An 8184-nucleotide genomic window follows, 5' to 3' on the forward strand; every position below is an offset into this window, starting at 1 on the left:
AACAAGTGGCGGGGGCCGCCATCTTCAGCATGGCCTTTAGGTGTCACGCTGTAATTCAGGCCACAATAAAAATAAAACTTATTTCAGCAGAAAGTATTGATTTATAAAAGAAAAACCTTTTTAATAAGTTTTTACCAGGGAATATTTTACATTCTTTGGTTGAAAAGTGTAAAAATATCTGCTCCAAAATAATCCGTCGATCATGGTTACTGTCAGGAAGGCGGGTGTAGGCAGGACAGAGCTACAAAACAAAAAGACTTTAATAGTAACTTTAAATGCAAAAAATAAAAAGGCTGAGGGAGAAAAACACAGACATGAACCAGGAACACTCTAACTTGGACATCCAGACATTCAACAATGACGCAACAAGAGACACAGATGGCTTAAATACACTAGGGAGGTGCAGAAAATCACAGGGGATGACAGGACAAGGCAGGAAGTTAAGTTACTAGGGCTGCAACTAACGATTATCAATCGACTAATCTATCGATTATTTTTTCGATTAATCGACTAATCTAATGATTATTTCCCCCCCCCAAAAAATATTGACTCAATGTTGAAATTTGAATTCAAATGTATTTGAGTAACAAGTTGTGTAAACATCATTATAAATAAACAAAATAGTAATACAAATTACAGTGCAAATATGCTTTTAAAAGTAAAGTGCAAATAAAGTTTTAAAAGTAACTCAAAATAACAATCAAGCCTCTGCAAGTGCAAAATAACTCTAACATTCAAAGTCCAAAACTAAAAAAAATAGTCCATCCTTCCCGACAATTAAAGTGCAGAGGAACACACAATTCATACGCGTTTCAAATTTCAATGTAAAGATGTGAGCATATTGACATGCTCTGGAGTGAGGCTGGCTCTCTTCTTGGAGGCGATGTTCCCAGCTGCTGAGAAGAGCCGCTCAGAGGAAGTAGACGTAGCTGGAATGCACAAGAATGATTTGGCTAGTGATGCCAGAGCTGGAAACCTCGCCTCATTCGACTTCCACCAAGGCAGGGGACTTTCTGTCTTTGAAAGAGGCTGTTCTCCAAAATACATCAGCACCTCATTACGGATCTTTTGGTTGTGCGCGTCCTCTTCACTGTTGTCACTGTCTGTGGAGTCTGATCCAAGCAGTGAATCCAGTACTGAAACAGTCCTCCTATTTGGAGATCCCTTTTCAGCTGATGCCGTGGCATCTTGGTTCCCAGTATTCCTATCCATGTGCTGTAGTGCCAGAGCGTGTACCTTGTTTTGAACACTGAACCTCTCCTCTGGTGTCAGGAATTTCAGTTTTAGAAATCGTGGGTGAAGTGCAGCTGCAATGACCTGTTTGCTCTGTTTGTCATCGGTGAAGGTGACCTCTCCTGACCACCGTGCAGTGGTTTCCTTTGAAGCAGCTCCCTGGAAGGCCTGCACAGGAGTTGTCTCATAAGAAGTGTGGGTGGACTTCAGAAGCCCTTTGACCAGAGGAGGCAGTGCAGAGACTGTCACATAACTCTCACCACTCAAGTACACAGTGGCACATTCAAAGGCCTGGAGAGCTTGGGCCAGTTCTTCGAGAAGGGTCCACTGATCGCTTTTGAGGTCCAGTTATTGTTTCCCTCTCTGTGTTGCCGGGTCAGAAAGGGTTGCAGTGACTGGCCACCTCTGTTCCAGTAGGCGACTAATCATGTGATAGGTGCTGTTCCACCTGGTACTGACATCTTGGACAAGTTTGTGTTCAGGAGTCCCCATTTGTTTTTGCTTCAATTTTAGGTTGCTTGCAGCCAGTCCACTTCTTTTAAAGTGGTCAACGAGACTTCTTGTAGCTCCAAGGGCTTTGCTGATCTGTGGGTTTTTCAGCGCATGATTTATTACTAATTGCAAAGTGTGGCCTGTGCAGCGGACAGACACCCACCCATTTTTTTTCTTGCAAGTTTGCAGCCAGCACAACATTGGAGCCATTGTCATGAACTACTGCCACAATTTTGCTTGTAGGGATCTCAAATGTGTCCACAGCCTGCTCAATCCATGCAGCAATGTTGGGTCCAGTGTGCCTCTCTTCAAGTGGCATGGTTGTGAGGCATTACATTACATTACACGCTTTTATCCAAAGCGACGTACAATAAGTGCATTCAACCATAGGGTACAAACTCAGGAGAACAAGAAACAAGAAAGTGCAATTTCCTCATAAAGCCAATTTACAATTTGCTATAGATGAGTAGCGTTATAAGTACAATTTAAGTGCTACAATTTGTTAGTCTTTAGTCGAGGTAGAGTCTGAAGAGGTGTGTCTTTAGTTCGCGGCGGAAGATGTGAAGGCTCTCTGCGGTCCTGATGTCTTCAGAGAGCTCGTTCCACCATTTCGGCGCAAGGACAGCGAAGAGTCGAGACCTAGTCGAGTGTTTTGCTCTCAGTGAGGGAGGGACGAGTAGTTTTGCAGATGCAGAGCGGAGAGTGCGGGTTGGGATGTAGGGTTTGACCATGTCCTGGATGTAAATTTAGGAAGGTTGAAGACCAGTCGAGCTGCTGCATTCTGAATGAGCTGCATAGGTCGAATGGCGGTGGCAGGGAGACCAGCCAGGAGGGAGTTGCAGTAGTCCAGGCGGCAGATGACAAGAGCCTGAATCAGTACCTGCGCTGCCTTCTGAGTGAGAAGGGGACGTATTCTCCTGATGTTGTAGAGCGTGTATCTACAGGATCGCGTTGTCGCGGTGATGTTGGGAGACAGGGAGAGTTGGCTGTCGAGTGTGACGCCGAGGTTCTTAGCGGTCTTAGGCAGAAGCTAGTGAGCTCCCAGTCATCACTTATGAAGTGACATGTGATGCGAAGATATGCCTCTGTAGCTACACTGGTCCAAACATCAGTTGTGAGGGCAATCTTGTTCTTAGTTGCTTTCAGCGCATCTTTAACCTTGGCAAGTGAAGTGTCATACTTTTGCTCCATGAGCTTTTTAAAATGAGTTCTGGAAGGTAAGGTGTAACCTGGATGAAATGTGTTGACCATCTGCATAAAGCCCTCATCCTCAACCATTGATAGAGGTCTCATGTCATTGACAAGCATGTTGAGGATGCTCTCCGTCAAGACTCCTGCCATCTGAGGGGTGCATGAGCCTCTCTTCAGGACAAACCCACACGCCTTTGCTTAGTACTAAAAGAGAAAGAGAACCCCCCCCCACAAAGCTTTAATTATCACGTTGTAGGCTATAGTATCATAGTTTTGTATAATGCTAGAGTCGATCTCTCGTAATTGTGTTGATATGAAATTACTATTTTTCCACAATATTTAGTTTGAAAAATGCTTGAAGAGTGGAGGAGGTTAACTATTCAGAACGAACGAAAAGACAGGCTACTTTTTTCCCTGTTGTAATTTCCTGTCCTTGAATGTAATTATGCACTGATATATACACGCATAGAAATAGACAACTAATAATGTTTGATTTATATTACGTGTATATACCTAATTGACCCCTCACCTTTGTGCGTTGACCTGCAGGTGGTGCAGATAGCGCTGAAGTTCGCAGGGCTCCATGAGACTCTGGTGGCCCCGAAGGTTCTCGAACTGGCAGGCAAGGTCCTGGACACCGGGGACCCGATCATCAGGCCCCTCTGGTGGATCGCCAACAACGACGATGCAGCGTACAAGATCGATTCCCAGTTCCTGATCGGTGACGACCTGAAGGTGGCGCCGGTGTTGGAGTCGGGGAAGCAGGAGAGGGACATCTACCTGCCCGCAGGGCGCTGGAGGAGCTACAAGGGGGAACATTTTGACAAAGGCCAATTGCCAATTGCCTTCCACCCAAAGAATCAGAACAATAACTCATGTTCACTTTCTTTCGCTCCATCCTTTAGCCGATCCTCATCCTCATGTGGCTTCCACAGCGCTCAACCATTCTTCAATTGTATCGTCAGCGCGTCTTCCATCTGATGGACATCTAGAGTCCTTCAAGGCCCACAGCTCGAGTGGTTTGGGTCTTTCTTATGGACTGACGGTCTTTTTTTTCTTGCATTTGCAATAGTGCCACCAGATGGCGACAGAGTCGTAAATGTTCAAATCTGAAACACGGTGGCTTTGACTGGCAAACTAGACTGCAACTTTTCTTATCAGTTAAACGCAGAATTTGGGATAATATTGCGTGTATGCTTTTGTGGCAGACATCTGGATGATCTAGATTAATTACTGAGGCAGTGAAGTGTTGGACATATATATAAAAAAGGGATTCATTCAATACACTGAAAAACTGAACTGGCAAATATTTCAACCAGAAGGAGAAGAGAACTGTTAATGGATTGATTGATTGCTGCTGTTAATAACATTGTTATTTCATTGTCTCTTTACTATTAACTGACAAAGAACCCAAAACCGATTTGAAAAGCTTGACATTCATACCTTGATTGTTTAGATTTGAAAGATTTTGTATTCTACACGTGTCTTTCTTTAAGATCCTGCAAACAAACTAAACAAAAATATTGTACCACTTATGTGGCCTCTTGTAAAATGTAGTTTGTTTTTTGTTTATTCCCCAAAAAGACTTACGCTTAAAAAATGTAGCCTTTTTCTGTTGGATGAAAGAATATTTATGCAGAAAGATCAAAAAACGGTTTATATGAATGCACTCAAACGATGGTTAATGTTTCTAATTATACATGTTATGATTCTGATAAAAACCTGTTTTTGCTGTGAAATACAATAATTAAACAATCCAATGGTCGATCATATTGTGTTTATATTGAAATCAGCTGTGGAAGAAGCTCTCGCCTCTCTTCTCCACACTGGAACAAACGTCAAAGTCGGTGGGACACATGAAGCATCTCAGTCCACATGCTGTACAGAAATGCACAATACAACACGCATATTTTCATCATTGAAAATCTTGTGATCACTGTTCAGTAGATTTGAGATAATATTTCAAGATTTGTGTAATGATGCGACGTTGTATGATCATTCTTGTGTAAGACTAATATAGTGAATATACTATAGCGAGAGTTCGGGTCGACACGTTTGCATTTTGAAGGCAGTCCTGTGTGTTCCTCGTTACGCCGGCCTGCGCCAGAAATTGACATCATAGATCCAACTTTGAGGACATTCATTCAATAAATGCTCATCGAGGAGGAAATACAAGGTAGAAAATCGGAAAATGAGACCGAATCCTGTAATTCTACACTCCGAAACCAGTAACGCTAAGATCAGGGATTTCATTTCCCTGCAAATGTTCTGTTTTTTAATCAGGCTTCCATCATCTGAACGGAAGTTCATCTGTATTTGAGGAACAGCTAATAAGCGTAAAGAAACACCCTTTGTGAAGAAAGTCTCCCCCCTTAAAATGTGTACAAGCAAACTGCTTGTACACATTTATAAATATTCCGAAACAGGAAACCACACTAAACCGTTATCGTTGTGTCTTTCTGAAATTCTTTCAGTCTTTTTACCATCAGAAAAATCCCAGTAAAGAAAAGTTCATAAAGGAAGTTTGTCAGAAAAGGAAAGGGGGCTGTGAGAGATGCCCGAGTGGTTCTGGAGGGAGAGACGGACGCTACTGGTAAATCTATGTGGAAAACCACCTGCCACAAAACAAACAAAGAGAAAGATCAGTAATTACACATTAGATGCTCTGCAGAATGCGTTTCGTTGCATATATCATTTCCTCTTTTTTCTATTTGGGGGAAGATTAGAGCTGATGAATGAAGTCGGCTTCCTGTTGCAGAGTGACGCATCTAAAACTGACTTTATTCGGGGCCTTTTCACAAAATTGTCTGCATGTTCTTTATTGCATAATGTTTTACCCTCCCTACAACACCCTTTCCTTCTTTAAATCTTATATTTGATAATTGAAAATGTCTAAAATCAGAATGATGGATGAAACATTTCATTTCGAAAATGAAAAGAATTATTCATTGTTAGATCAATGCAACATCTGGAATGCACTATAGTCACGCACCCAAAGGCCTTAACAAAAAGCCACACAGGTCATCAAAATGGAGGTGATTCATTCAAAGTTAAGTACTGTAGTATTCAAAAATGAAGAAACGCCAGACAGACAGAGGGCATCGCAGATCAAAAGGTTAAATCAAATGTATTTAATAAAGGAGATGGCGTTGTGGTAGAAAGAACATCTCAGCTGAGGAGCCGCTGGTCTCAGCAACCAACAGGCCCCAGGTCAGTCCTTTTGACCATCCCTAGTGCCCGTCTGTTGTCTCCACCAGCGAACTGGAGAACAATGGTTCCTACAGGTATTTATAACAATGCTTAAAGGTGTGAAGGTTAGTGTCCACACCTCTGGGAGTGGTCTTCTGGTGAGTTCAATGTAACTCGGATTTCGAATAACCCTTAGTCAATATCAGTTGTTGTGCAAGTATTACATGCATGCATCAAATACAATCATAACTGCATTGGTATTATTCTATTACAGTTGCAGAATTACAGTGGTTTTACAATATTGTCATTACTTTATTGATTACACAGTTTCAAAATCATGGCTGTATTCTGGTGTACACTATATGCATTTTTATTAATTTTATCAACCGGGTCGTATAGTTGTTTCTAATATCCTACAGTACCCAAGAGTACGAGAGTCAAGAGTTGAAGATTTTCATTCAGAAATGAAAAAAATGAAATGCATTTTGATGAACAAATAATTTACTGTCCATAATTTATTGCCCAACTTTTGGCAAAGTGACGTTCAATGATGAAGAAATGTCTTATGATGATTATGTGTATTTGGGAATTAAAATGATGCCTTCTTTAAGGTGTTTGTTTTTAATACTCAACAACAATGATACAATGTTTTGAGAGATTCATATTATATTATTCATATATAATATGTGTTGATTTATCTTGTAAATTTGCATTCATATTTCTGCCGTTAAGTATCCATGCAGCAGGGTGGACGCAGATACACAGAGAATGAACAACCTGCAAGAGCTTCTAGAGCACAAAGAGAAACCAAAAAAGGCCTCAGAGACCATCAAAGAGTATGAGGCTCTCAAAAAGTTTGAACTACGATGACAGCATTTAAAAAGTATTCAATAAAATTTGTGGGGCGACGGTGGCGAGTCGAGAGGGTGCACTGGGAATCGCAAGGTTGGCAGTTCGAACCCTGGCTGCCCTATGTGCCATGGTAACTGTCCCTGAGCAAGACATTTAACCCCTAATTGCTCCACGGGCAAAATGTAAAAAAACGTGTGTTAAGAATGCAATGCAAGTCACTTTGGATAAAAGCGTCAGCTAAATGACCTGTAATGTAATTAGTACTTATTTGCTGCTATTTCTCTCTGTCTAATCAACGATATATAAAATGTGTCTGTAGGGGGCTACAGGGGGGCTGGAGTCTATCCCAGCCAAGTTCACTGGTTTAGTAGTAGTTTGTTAAAGATCTGAGTGATATTTTTATTATATATTTGGCAGCTTGTTTGTATTTTGGTGGATCCTTCTCTGCATGTTTACGCTCTGTAGTTGCAGAGTTTCCCTTTTCAGCTAAAACCGCTGAGATCAAGGTCTTCTTGCAACAGGAAACCAAAATCCCAAAGTCTTTCTATGGTTCTCTTACCTCACACTTGATGTGTCAGGTGAGTTTTCTTCACTGCGCAGTGGAGACTGAAGGTCACAACGAGGCTGTAGAACTTTCTCTGATCAGAGGGCCTTCTGGCCATGAACACATACAGGTTACAGGAAATGACAAAAGGTAATATAATTATTTAGGTTAGATTGTTTGATATGTTGAGATGGCTTTTTCTGTTTCATAGTCAATCGTTTAGTTATTTGTATTATTTAACTTTGTTTTAAGTTATTTCGATGGCTGATGATTTAGGGAACACTGTGATCACCTGGTTCTAAAACAAATGTTTAAGATCTTGTTGACAAACTAAACTAAAACTTTTGACCAACTACCTTTGACCGGTTATGTTACATCATCTGTAGATATGCATTCTATAATCAGTGTGACTCATACAAGACCCATTTCTTGATGAACCTTTTCTGTCATTAATGTATTACCTCAATATTTCTTTAAGAAAGGACAAAAGAATATTTAGGCAGATTTAAATGCTTAAAGAAACAATTCATTGGACATATTGATGCATCTTGATATCTGACAGAGAGCTCAGCAAACATTCTTAATTCTACTTTCGCTTGAAGTTTGTTAACTTTTGAAACATCTGCTGTCAGTGATACGTGTGAAAAATTAACCACTGGGCTCAAGAAGGAAGTGCAAAACCC

At 41.0% G+C, this 8184-nt stretch overlaps 1 long non-coding RNA gene across 1 annotated transcript in view; it reads right to left on the reverse strand.

Annotated features, from left to right (window-relative positions):
• Nucleotides 1-4558: 4558 nt before the first annotated feature.
• Nucleotides 4559-8184, reverse strand: part of LOC144386352 (uncharacterized) — a 51443-nt gene continuing 47817 nt past the window's right edge. Inside the window, exon 2 of the long non-coding RNA XR_013452056.1 lies at nt 4559-4647. This is a non-coding gene — a long non-coding RNA (uncharacterized LOC144386352). The remainder of the gene's footprint in view (nt 4648-8184) is intronic.

Source organism: Gasterosteus aculeatus, chromosome 13 (assembly GCF_964276395.1).
Source record: "Gasterosteus aculeatus chromosome 13, fGasAcu3.hap1.1, whole genome shotgun sequence".
Lineage (NCBI taxonomy): Eukaryota > Metazoa > Chordata > Actinopteri > Perciformes > Gasterosteidae > Gasterosteus > Gasterosteus aculeatus.